The 13,008-nt window shown below is 38.9% G+C and overlaps 1 protein-coding gene and 1 long non-coding RNA gene across 5 annotated transcripts in view; one reads left to right on the forward strand and one right to left on the reverse strand.

Moving 5' to 3' along the window:
- Positions 1-4,838: 4,838 nt before the first annotated feature.
- On the reverse strand, positions 4,839-5,497 carry LOC117072293. The gene is made up of 2 exons (XR_004432740.1): positions 5,409-5,497; positions 4,839-5,050 (listed from the first exon to the last, which is right to left on the reverse strand). It is a non-coding gene; the product is annotated as an uncharacterized LOC117072293 (long non-coding RNA).
- The window catches only part of IQUB (IQ motif and ubiquitin domain containing), a 94,737-nt gene continuing 86,970 nt past the window's right edge, over positions 5,242-13,008 (forward strand). For 3 of the 4 annotated variants that reach the window (XM_033192238.1, XM_033192239.1, XM_033192236.1), the window contains exon 1: positions 5,242-5,826. The gene's annotated coding sequence lies outside the window, so the exon portion shown is untranslated. The remainder of the gene's footprint in view (positions 5,827-13,008) is intronic. The other variant, XM_033192237.1, reaches the window with a different exon arrangement.

The raw sequence follows: 13,008 nt of genomic DNA on the forward strand, positions 1-13,008 counted from the left end.
GCTTGTTGTGTTTTTGTCATACTTTCAGTCTCATTTCTGCCATGATTCTTGGGCATCTTTTATGTTTCACCAACAGTGTTACTGAACTTTTTTGCTAAAAGGGGACCTTCCTGGTGTTTGCATTAGAAATGCTAATTGCAGAATAATAGTCATTGTAAAAATATTATAACAATAATAGCTAATGTTTGTTGAGACTTTAATATGAATGTCAGGCACTATCATAAGTAGCTGACTGATTTCACTCATTAAACCTGCACTGCAACCCTAAGAGTGATATTGCAAATTATCTTCATTTTCCAGATAAGAAACCAGAACCCTACATGAGTAGTTTTCCCCTGCAAGTATGCAACTTGGGACCCTGGGGGCACTGAAACCAAGAGATGATCAATAACAAATCCAAGGTCACATAGCTAGTAAGATGGGAAGCTGAAGTTTGAACCCAGGCAGTCTGGTTCTAGAACTGATGCTCCTGTTGTATTATTCTTTATGAATATGCTTGGGATGTTGTGACTCCTTCCTGTGCTGTATGGGCTGTACCAAGCAAACCTAGATCCTGCTGTATTGACTTTTTCTGTCAAAATATCTGTATAGAACAAATATGAACAGAAGTAGTAAACTGGATTTCATTTTCTGCAAAGAGCTGCATATTGGTTATAGGCAGATTATGTTAATGGGATAGGTATCTAAAAGGTATTGCAATTTGGTTCTTAATTCTTTCTCCTGTCTCAATTGCTCACACAGCTTTACACCTGATGATTTTTACTCCTTCAGTCTTTTCCCAGTTGCTTCCTGTGAACATCCAGGTTAAGTCTCCTGCTCACTTTGCAAATGATTCTTTTATTCAAAGATCTTCAGTGTTTTGAGTGGCTACTAAACTAATTTGAATAATTTTCAGAATGGCCTATTTCAGTTCTCCTATTGGTTTCATTCTAGTTAATCACCATACTCCAGATGCTGCAAAAGAAAGAGAAACTAATCAATCTGAGCTTTGCTAAGAAAGAAGAAATGGCAACAAAGTTGATGCCCCCTTTTTCCCACACTGGGACTTAGTGCAGACAATTCCAGTTTCTTGGCATTCTTTCTTTTGGGATGAAAATGGCTTATATTTAGGATAACTATAGGATAGTCTTACTATTCCACCTGGAATGATTTTGAGTGAAAATAACTACATAAGGATAACAGCTGTACACCATGACTGTCCTGGGCAAACAGTATATAGGGGGCACACTCTACTGGAGTAAGGCTCAGGTCTCAAAGTTGCCATCTTTCCCACACCAGTAGGATCAAGTAGTCTATCATTGGAATAGAATGAATTGATGCCAGCAGTAGCAGTCATCGTGTGCAATCAGGCCTCAGGTATTATTGTCCTTTCACTCTCTCATTCTCCCCTCCCCATCCCTTTCCCTCAGACTTGGGGGATGGAAAAAAAGGGAGCTTATATTTTATTGTCAATTTTCCAATCCCAGTCAGAGGAGTGAAGTTAATTAAGCCAGGAACAATGTTTATGAATGTATCTTTTTTAAAAGGAAGATAACAATATATAGGAAAATTCCCACATATAGGCTAATAGCAGCTTTTTCTTTTTCCTCCCATCCTCTTATGATTGTGTAAACAGAAGTTAATACCCTACGCAAGTGTGTTGTGGGGTATAGGATTAAGTACCAAATTGCTGAACATATCACAAGTATTTTGGATTTGCTGAGTGCTGCCTTCCCATTAAAACTAAGTGTTCAGCGGGGAGGCGAGGTGGCTCAAGCCTGTAATCCCAGCACTTTGGGAGGCCGAGGTGGGCGGATCACTTGAGGTCAAAAGTTTGAGACCAGCTTAGCCAATATGGCAAAACCCCATCTCTACTAAAAACAAAAACAAAAAAACAAAAACTAAGTGTTCAATGAGATTGTAGCCTATGCAACAATAATAGTAATGCCAATTATTTTAGAGAAAAGTAAATGAGAGGCTACCAGTTGGGTTTAGAGGAGGTTGATGTTTTATTTTAGACAAAATTCACAGGAAATCACAGTGGGAATGTGATAAGGGGTTTGAATAATTGATGGGGACAGGAATAATTCATTTGAGAGACTATAGTTGAGCCAGTATTCTAGATAGTGAAGTAAAATAGTAATGTAGTGATTTAGCATGGGTTATCCTTAAATCCCAGTGTCTTAACATAAGTGTATTTTTTATTTATACTGCATGTCTATGGAGCGTTGGCAAGGAGTGCTCATAGATATACAAGGAATCCAGGCTGAGCATGGCACCATTAACACATATTTCCATGAACATGGTGTTGGGGAATTGCAACATGGCAAATTACACATAGGAACAACAACAACCAAAAACAACCAGGGTTAAATTTTCTTTTGACTGTGCCACAAAATGTATGAATTGAACTTGCCATGCATCACTAATAATTTTCAAATTGACCTTTAGGTTTATATTAGCAGCTAATTTTTTGTGGTACACTTAAATGTAATTTATGATTGACTTCTATATATAATTAAATGAAAAGCACTGCAAATATTTTTATTTTGGTATTTCTCATGATCCTCAAGTTTTTTTTTTAGATGAATCTATTAGCTTTTCTAAAGATAACTATTACTATTATTATTATTTTTTTTTTTTTAACAAAATATTAGCATTTAAATCTCTCTATAACTGGAGGGTGAATTCTTTTTCAAAAGAGTAAATTAGATCCACAATCCCTTATCTAAATTCCTAATTTCAAAAATCTCTGAAAAGTTTTTTCATAACTCAATTTGGCAACAAACTCCACCTGAATTATATGAGGCTATTTGTGATATTTATCCCACTTTAATGTGAATATGAATATATTTTGCCACAGATATATCAATATATTTGATTATAAACTGCTTCCTCAGACCCTCTGAATGTTTTACATAATATAAAGTATATGCCCATATTTCCTTTCAAAAATCTGAGAAATTCTGAATATCAAACATATCTGTCCCAAAAGGTTTCAGAAAAGGGACTATGGACCTATATTTCCATTCTCTTAACGAGTTCAGAAAGTGATATTATGATCCAAATTTAATCTACATAATTTCCAAAACAAAAATTTTCAGGTCCTTAGTTTTCTAAATTATTTTAATATTTAAAATATTCATTATTCATTTTAACCTTGAGTAACAATGGGAAATACTTTGAAATGCTTGATTTCATCATACCACTAGGTGGCATCTTTGTAAAAGTAAAAGCACATCAAAAGAAATGTTTATTAAATAAATAAATGCTGAGATGAATAAAGGTAGAAATACAAAGTCATTTGGTGGAATAAGTCCTGAGAAAATGCATAGATTTATCATGAAAAGGAAAATGGAAAATGGTATTTGTAAAATTACTCTTTCACTTTGGGAATTGAGAAGCTTTTTTCTATTGGTGGTTTTCATTCAGTTTGCATATACATTTATTATGTAACCAAACTACATTTGTGTGTATGTGTGTGTTTGTGTGCGTGGACAGGATTTTGGCATGCTAATAACCTTTCCATGCTCCACAGACTACCCAAGGAAGCCTAACTATTAAGTTAGGTTCCTATTTAAGATTAAATTGTATAAAGTCATCCTCACAGCAAATTACAAAAAAAATATGAATAGTGGATATCAAGTCACATTTAACACTGCGAGACCCTTAAGTTCTCTCCTACCAGCTTTTCTTCCCCCATCGCCTGACTCTATTCCTAAACCTACTGTTTGCATACTGTCTCTAACATTAAGAACAGAGAATGATAAATTTTAAAGAGGAGACCCAGAAAAGTGATGTTTAAAGCCAGTGGAATTTTTATTAGTAGCAGAATGTAAGATAAATTATGATTTTGGAGATGGGAGTGTATGAGTGTTTGTAAAATCTTATCTGTGCACCTCCACACCTGGTCTACCCATCCAAGAAAGCCTAATTCTAGTGGTTACCTTTATGCCCATTTTTCCCCTTTACTTTTCATGAATGTGTGGAAATGATTAAAATGCATTTCCTTTTACTGATCATTATTAAAGCCAATTTTATCTGAGAATATATATTTCACTATTCTAGTAAAAATATATTTTAAAATGAGATGACTAAAAAACGGCATTGGACATTACAAAGTTATTGGGGAGATGAGAGTGCAATTTCAGCAGAACAGTATAAAGAAATAAATGAAGACAATGAACATTTATGAATGAATAAGGGAATGAACCTGTACTAATTTTATTAATCCTTTAAAAATATCAAATCAAATTAAACAGTACCATAATAGTGATTAAAAATCTGGGACCTGGAGTTAGATTGCTTGGGTTTAATCCTAGTTCCTTCATTACACTTTGTGTGCCTTAGTTTTCCCATTTACAAAATGGATCTAATAGTTTCTCCCTAATAAAATCGTTGTAAGGATTAAATTAGAAATCTATGTACGCTGCCTCATGACAATTAATACTTCATAAATGTTAGCTGCTATTACGAGATAGTAATATATAGTTTGTTACTAAATTTCCAAGAAGAACATACTTGACCTGACCTCCAATACCATCCTGTGCTGCTTTAAAAGTTTTCTTATTTATTGATAGGCCGGGCACGGTGGCTCACATTGCTTGAGGCTAGGAGTTCCAGATCAGCCAGGCCAACATGGTGAAACCCCATCTCTACTAAAAATACCAAAATTAGCCAGGCTTGGGGGCGGGCGCCTGTAATCTCAGCTACTCAGGAGGCTGAGGCAGGAGAATCGCGGGAGACCGGGAGGCGGAGGTTGCAGTGAGCCGAGATCGAACTACTGCACTTCAGCCTGGGCGACAGAGCAACACTCTGTATACACTTAAAAAAAGGGGAAGAAAAAGAATTCATTGATAGACAAAATTTAGTTTATTAACTAATTTAGTGATTAACAAAAGTTCTGCTTCTCTTATAAGGAGAATTATTTGATACCTACTGTCTCCCATTTCTCTTTGGCTGCCAGGAAGCTGAGAGGCAAGTTGTTAATTTAACAAAACCAAGTAGGCATCTGACAGTTTCCCGCCTCTGACTTCAAACTGATGATTTCTCTGACTCTGATTTTTTATATCTGTAAGATTAAATTGCTGTTAGTGTTTGGTTCAGAGAGCTGTGCCCTTTCACAAGTGTAAAAGATCTTGGAGAGAGGTTACTGTCCTGATTCACTTTTGGATCTAGGTAACCATTTGGTAACAGCCTCCGCTTCTGGCTCCTCCCCTTCTCCCTGCCGTGTCCCTCCCCTCCCCACTCCCCCTCGCCTCTGGCCCCGCCCCTTCTCCCTGCCGCTTCCCTCCTCCCCGCCCCCTCGCCTCTGGCTCCTCCCCCTTTTCCCTGTCACGTACCTCCTGTGCAGTCCCCCACCCTCTCCTCTGGCTCCTCCTCTTCTTCCCTACCGCGATCCTCCTTCCGGACCCAAGACCCCAGCCCACCTCTGGCTCCTTCCCGTCTTTCCTGCCGCACTCCACCTTCCCGACACCGCCCCTCCGCCTCTAGCTCCTCCCGTTCCCTCCTGCTGCACGTCTCCTTCACGACCCCGCTTCCCGGCCTCTGGCTCCTCCCCTTCCCTTCTGCGGCGCTCCTCCTTTCCGACCCCTCCCCCGCCTTTGGCTCCGCCCCCACTCCTGCCGCCCTCCTCCTTCCAGGCCCCGCCCCCCTGACCGCCTCTGGCTCCTACCCCATCCCGCCTCTTGCTCCTCCCCTTCCCCCCTGTCGGGCCCTGGCAGGAAGAGGTGGTGCCAGGGCCGTTGCTAGGATACGACCAGTAACTGAGAATGCGGCGAGTATTGAAGCAGCTTCTTAGGAGCCTCGGGAAGCACTTCGACGAGAATAATTGCGTTTCGTACACAGGTAGGAGGACAGGTTTTGACGCTTAGACCCAGCCTAGAGCCGGTAACAGCCGCGCTGAACTCTGAGTTCTGTGTGCGGGGCAGTGATTACCGCCTGAGCTCCTGGGGCTGCCTGGTCGGTAGGGAATGTTCCGCCTTTACTTAAAAAATCGTGCGAAGCATTCCGTCTTTCTCGGCTCCTTTTCTGGCTCCTCCCCTCTGGTATGGGACTTGAAGCAGCAGCATCAAGCTAGGAGGTACACCTCACCTCACACCCCGAGTGCTTATCGCGGTAACTGCATAGAAGAAGTGTGTATAATCCAAACCTGGCACTAGAAACTCTTAGCTTTCCGTGGCAACCATTCTCATATTAAGTCGAGGGATTTTAGACTTTCCTCACCTGGCACTCTCACTCCTTCCTCTCCACCCGTGGTCTTTGCCTCTTAACAAACTTAAAAATTCAACAGACCTGTTTGGTAGAAAGTAATATTGGATCCCTGCCTTACTAATTATACTACATTCTAAATGTATTAAGCTTTAAATGATAGGGAATGAAATGTAGGTGAAAAGGGAGACGTTTTTGTATGCAAACATGATAGAGGTTGCTCTTTTAAACAATAAGATTAAAACATTTACATTTGAATAGATAATACATAAAAAAATAGTACGAATAGTAAAAAGAATGAAGAGTGAAAATCCACCATCTACCCATTTCTCCCCATCTCCAGGCCACCTTCCAGAGGTGCTTTAGACATATGCAAATAGGTAGGTACACCTGTAACATTGTGCATACTATTCTGTGATTGGCTTTTACACTTAAGACTGTGTGTCCAGTTGTTTTCTATCAGTATTTACAGATCTGTCTCATGTATTTATGGATGAATTTATGTATTTATGTTTCATTGTGAGAAGGTGTTTCGAAGCGTATCAGGAAATTTGGAAACTCTCATAAGCAAAAAGATTGATAAATGTCACTACCTAACAATCTAAAACTTCCGTATAGTAAGAGAAAACAAACAACATCAAACATACAATGGGAAATATAAGTGCAACACACAACAAAGGGATATTTAATTATTAGGACTCATAAAACAATATAAGGATGTAAGGAAACAGTCAAGGGGAACTTCTCGGGGCTGTAAAAGAAAACAGTGATGGAATTTAACAAAATTAAGATCTATATGCCCTTCGACTTGTCCCTTCTAATTCTAGGAACTCATTTTCAGTATACTTACACATATATACAGAGATAGATGTGTAAGATGTTTGTTGCAGCGCAATTTTTAATAGTAAAAAACTAGAGACAGCTTAAATGTGCATCAGTGAGCAACAGTTGACTACAACGTGGCTTAGCCTTGCAAAGAAATTACTGTGAAGTTGTTGAAAAGAATGCGGCAGAATCATATTTTACGTAAACATAAATGTTAAGCCCATATAAATATAAGTCATAAAACAGTGTTAAAGTTTAAAAATAAACAGAAATATAGTTTATAAAAGACATCGATATGATCATAAATTTAAATGTATATATATTATATAATTGTAGCTTTATAGACAATTCCTGGAAAGATAAACTGCCTAACAATGAGAAATAAAATTAGCATGTCTGGAATACTTTTACTTCTTATTTTATGCCCTTCTGTTCTGTTAGATTTTTTTTCTAGTAAGCACATATTACTCTCTTAAAAACAGCCAAATGAACAATAACAATAATGAAAAAACAATTTTGAAGTCTTTTCCAACTGTAGCTTTCCAAACTGGGTTGAAATTTCACATTTTCCATTTCACACTTTAATATGTGTGTTTTGTTATTCACGTTTAATATTTGCTGCAGTGAGAGTTTACACATATTTATGTATGTAAGTAGAGCATATTAATATATGCATATGGGGGGTATTAGGAACCAATAAAATTAGCTCCTTGTTCTAGATGGGTGAAAAAATGTCTGCTGAATATTTTCTACTCTATTTTAAATAATAGTCATGTTTCTTACTTAAGAATAAAAGACATTCTCCGATAATGTATCTGATGGCAAAATCGTTAGTTAAATTCTGGATCTGACCACCACTAACCTACCATGAGGCATTCCTGGGCCTTAGCTTTTTCATCTGCAGGGAGATCAAGTTCTAGACTTTTTCTTAATCACCAGGACCCCTTTTCTGTTCTCTCCCCAAACCCCCGTGGACGCCTACCCTGAGATACAGCACAGTTTAGTGATTAAAGGCATGGGTTCTGGATCCAGACTGCCTGGATTTGGATCCCAGATATACCACTTACTAGCTCTGTGTTCTTGAAGATATTACTTAACCTCTCTGTGCTAATTTCTTTATCTGTAAAATGGGCATAATAATATCATCTGTGAGAAATAATTTAGTGTAAGTACTTGCTAATATGCTTTATTTTTAAAGTATTTTTTCTCCTACTTTATAAAATGAGTAATTATGTAATACCTAGGAGACATTATTAATGTATAATTATCGCTAGCCATTTGGAAATTTTAGAAATAGTTCATTACTAATTAGCCAACATTTATTATGTGCTTATTGTGTGCCAGGCACTGTTTGCTAAGTACTGTATATACACAATTTTATTTAATTCTTGGAAGAACCTTTGATGTTGAAACTACTAATATCCCATTTCACAAGTGAGGAAAACAAGACTTAGGTTAAGACACATCTGTATCTCAAAGTCATATAGCTAGTAAGTATCAGGAACTGTGAGGGGTCTGGTGTTTTACCCTACATACAAACTAATAAGGTAGTCACTGTTTCTTGGATGCTGGGTCAAAGGGCACATAGCAAAAGAAGTAGCCAGTGCTTCAAGTTTGTGCCAATTTCCCAAGCCCCCCAAGTCCAACAGGGGAAACAGTGAGTCTACATGGACGCCTGCACATGGGGAATTTACTGCTTTTATAGTAAACCAAAGAAAGCCTGCTCTTTGTTTCAAGGGGAAGAGTTTATCTCAACCTTTGCAGTTTCTCAGTGCAAACACAACCCTGAGAAATGGTCTGGGTAAACAGTGGTCATGGCATTGCGTTTTTGTCACACCCCACAAGAACATGTAGGGACACTCAAGACCCATGGCCGATTGCTTCTTTCGACAGGAAGTTGTTAAGTCTGGATTCAAACTCAGGTGGGCTGGCTTCACAGTCAGCCCTCCTGAAATTCCACTTTAGGAAATCAAAGCTGAGAATCACTGTACTGCATGGCAATGAAGTCATGACTTAGAAACCTTGACACTTCTTGTTTTTAGGTTGAGTAAATGCTTATCACTGCTAACCATCATAAACACAGTTGCTAATCACCTTCTTTATCAACAACTAACATCTTGAAAACATGTAATTATTTGGGTCATTTATTCATATCATTAATTAAGGACCTTCTGTGAACCTTAGGCACTACTATACATACAATCTACAGGTAACAGAACTATGATCTGTGTGTGTGTGTGTGTTGTGTGTGTGTGTGTGTATTTAGACAGGGTCTTACTCCATGTCTCTGGCTGGAGGGCAGTGGTGACATCTTGGCTCACTACAATTTCCACCTCCCTGGCTGAAGCGATCCTCCCACCTCAGCCTCCCGAGTAATTAGAATTACAGGTGCATGCCACAATACAATGCCCAGTTAAGTTTTGTATTTTTTGTAGAGACAGGGTCTCACTATGTTGCCTAGGCTGGTATTGAATTTCTAGGTTCAAGGGATCTGACCATCTCGGCCTCCCAAAGTGCTGGGATTACAGGTGTGAGTTACTGTGCCCAGCCCTCATCTCGTTTATAAGGAGATAGATTGCTTGGAGGGGAACAATCTAGGACACCTAATGTACTAAAATTAGGGTGAAATGAATATAAGCATTATGAACCATAGCAACTAGGAAATGGAGACAGACACATTGAGGAGGAAGGTGGAGGGGTATGAATTTATCCAGTACCTGACAAAGGAACTTTATGGTATGTGGCTTCTGTTTCTAACTGCATTGATTTTACATGTCTCATGGCTTTAAATACCATAGACTTCTGACTCTCCAATTTCCAGGCCAGCATCTTCTCAGAACTTCAGACTGCTAACCCAGTGTCCAATGGGCATCTCAAACTCACATGGCCCAAATCAGACTGATCTAACTTCCATGCATACTCAGGTCTCCTTTATTTGAAGTTTTCCTTATTTCTGTAAATGTAGCTTTATCCTTCTGGTTACTCGGGCTAAAAATGTTAGCAGTATCCTTGATTCCTCTCTTTATCTCGTAGCTGACATCTAATTCATCGCTAAATCCTTTCAGCTCTATTTTAACACCTGTAATCCCAGCACTTTGGGAGGCCGAGTCGGGCGGATCACAAGGTCGGGAGATCGAGACCATCCTGGCTAACACGGTGAAACCTCGTCTCTACTAAAAAAATACAAAAAACTAGCCGGGCGAGGTGGTGGGCGCCTGTAGTCCCAGCTACTCGGGAGGCTGAGGCCGGAGAATGGCCTGAACTCGGGAGGCGGAGCTTGCAGTGAGCTGAGATCCGGCCACTGCACTCCAGCCCGGGTGACAGAGCGAGACTCCGTCTCAAAAAAAAATGATATATATATATAACCAGAATCCAGTCAGCACTTCTCACCATCTCCTTTACTGTCACCCAGGTCCATTTCACCTCATGTCAAGGTTACTACAATAGATTCCAGTAGACTCCTGATGTCCTACCAGCTTCCCACTCCCCTACCTTCCACAATCTAATGCCCTCTCCCCACAGCCTCCTCTCTGGCTTTATTTTCTATTGCTCTTTTTTTAACTCACTGCTGTCTAGCCACATAAGTTGATTAGCTAGTTATTCCTCAGATATGTGATGCTTCTCATTTCTTCATTTGTCCTCATGCCTTGCTTATTTTCTCAGTTCAGCCTCCTGTTCAGATGTCATTTTAACCAGGGAGGCATTCCTTCCCCACCACATATATTTAGCAAAACTTGCCCCTCTACTCTGCCATACTCTTTCCTGATAGTCTCATACTTCCTAGCCACCTTCTTTGCTTAATATTTTGCTACCTCTTATCTTTATCTGATCCATGTATATTTTACTAATTTAGTTATTACTTGTCCATTTTCCTCACTAGAAAATCAGCTTTTTTTTTTTTACTGCAGATCAAAATCTCTGGAGTAAAAACTGCAAACTACCAACCAGATCAAAAATCCCTGCAGTAAAAAAAATTTATATTCTAGTGAGGAAAATGGGCAAGTAACAACTAAATTAGTAAAATATATACTGGGTCAGATAAAGATATGTACCAAATATCACACGTGTCCAATAAATATGTACAATAATTATGTATCAACAAAAATTTAAACGTTTTTGAAAAGCCTTGTCCATGGCTGTGTGTAGAAACATAGAAGTGTCTCTACACACAGCTAAAAGGGGGACTGGTTATGAGTAGGTACCCAATAAAAATTAGTTGAAAGCATGAATGAATTCAGCCATGGCCAATGCTTTTCAAAACTTAAAAAATTTTTATTTATACATAATTGTTGTACATATTTATTGGGCAACTATAATATTTGATACATGCATACAATTTGTAATAATCAAGGTAATTAGGATATCCATTACCTTATCATTTCTTTGTTCTGGGAATATTCCAAAACTTTTCTTCTAGCTGTTTTGAAATATAAAATATTGTTAACTATAGTCACCCTACAGTGCTATCACACATAGAATTTACTCCTTCTATGTAAATGTATTTTTAAACCCCTTAACCAACCTTACTTCATCCCTGCTCCCCCCTGCCCTTCTCAGCTTCTGGTAACCATCATTCTGCTCTCTACTTTTGTGAAATCAACTTTTTAAGCTCCTACTTATGAATGAGAACATGTGATATCTGTCTTTCTGTGCCTTGCTTATTTTACTTAACATAATGTCCCCTAGTTTCACCCACGTTGTTGCAAATGACAGAATCTCATTGTTTTTTATGGCTTGATAGTATTTCATTGTGTGTATATATGCCACATTTTCTTTCTTTATTCGGTGGTAGACACTTAGGTTGATTGGCCATCGTGGATAGTACTGCAGTAAACATGAGAGTGCAGATATCTCTTCAATATGCTGATTTCCTTTCTTTTGGATGTATACCCAGCAGTGGAATTGCTGGATTATGTGGTAGAACTATTTTTAGTTTTTTGAGGAACCTTCCTGCTGTTTTCTACAATGGCTGTAGTAATTTACATTTCCCACTAACAGTGTACTACCATTCCCCTTTCTTTGCATCCTTGCCAGCATCTGTTATTTTCTTTTTGATGATAGTCATTTTAACTGGGGTGAGATGATGTCTTATTGTGGTTTTGATTTGCATTTCTCTGATTATTACTGATGTTGAGTATTTTTTCATATACCTGTTGGCTGTTTTTATGTCTTCTTTTGAGAAATGTACGGTGATTATATTGATGAAAAACAATTTAGTGGGTAGTTGAGGTATGATTAGGGAGGCCTCCCTGGAAACTGAGACATGGAAGATGAGGAATTAGTCGTAAAGATTTGTAGTAACAGGCCAGGTGCAGTGGCTCATGCCTATAATCCCAGCACTTTGGGAGGCTGAGGTGGGCAGATCACGAGGTCAGGAGTTTGAGAGGTCGGGAGTATGAGACCAGCCTGGCCAACATAGTGAAACCGTGTCTCTACTAAAAATACAAAAATTAGCCAAGCGTGGTGGTGGGTGCCTGTAATCCCAGCTATTTGGGAGGCTGAGGCAGGAGAATTGCTTGAACTGGGAGGCGAAGGTTGCAGTGAGCTGAGATCGCACCACTGTACTGTAGCCTGGGTGACAGAGCCAGACTCTATCTCAAAAAAAGTTTGTAGTAACACATTTTTGACAGAGGAAACTTAAAATGCAAAATCCCCAAGAGGGAGATCAGCCCTAGACATGATAAAAGGTGGGATTGGTTAGAAGATGAGGTCAGAGAGGCAGGGGCTAGATCATTTAGGACCTTGAAGGCCATGGTGAGTAGTTTGGATTTTATTCTGGAAAGCATTTTATTTTAGAGGTGTTTTAGTAAGTATGAGAGGGGCATGGTATGATTTTCTTTAAAAAATATTTTTCTGGCTGCTGTGAGAATAATGGAATTTTTTGGCAGGGGTTGGTGGGGTGGGAGTTTCAAGAATGAAATTAAGGTAACCAGCTGAGACTGTTGCAGTAGTACTTTCAAAATATGACAGGATGATAGACAAAAGTAGACTGAG

The sequence above is a fragment of the Trachypithecus francoisi genome, unplaced genomic scaffold (assembly GCF_009764315.1).
Source record: "Trachypithecus francoisi isolate TF-2019V2 unplaced genomic scaffold, Tfra_2.0 Lachesis_group4, whole genome shotgun sequence".
Taxonomy (NCBI): domain Eukaryota; kingdom Metazoa; phylum Chordata; class Mammalia; order Primates; family Cercopithecidae; genus Trachypithecus; species Trachypithecus francoisi.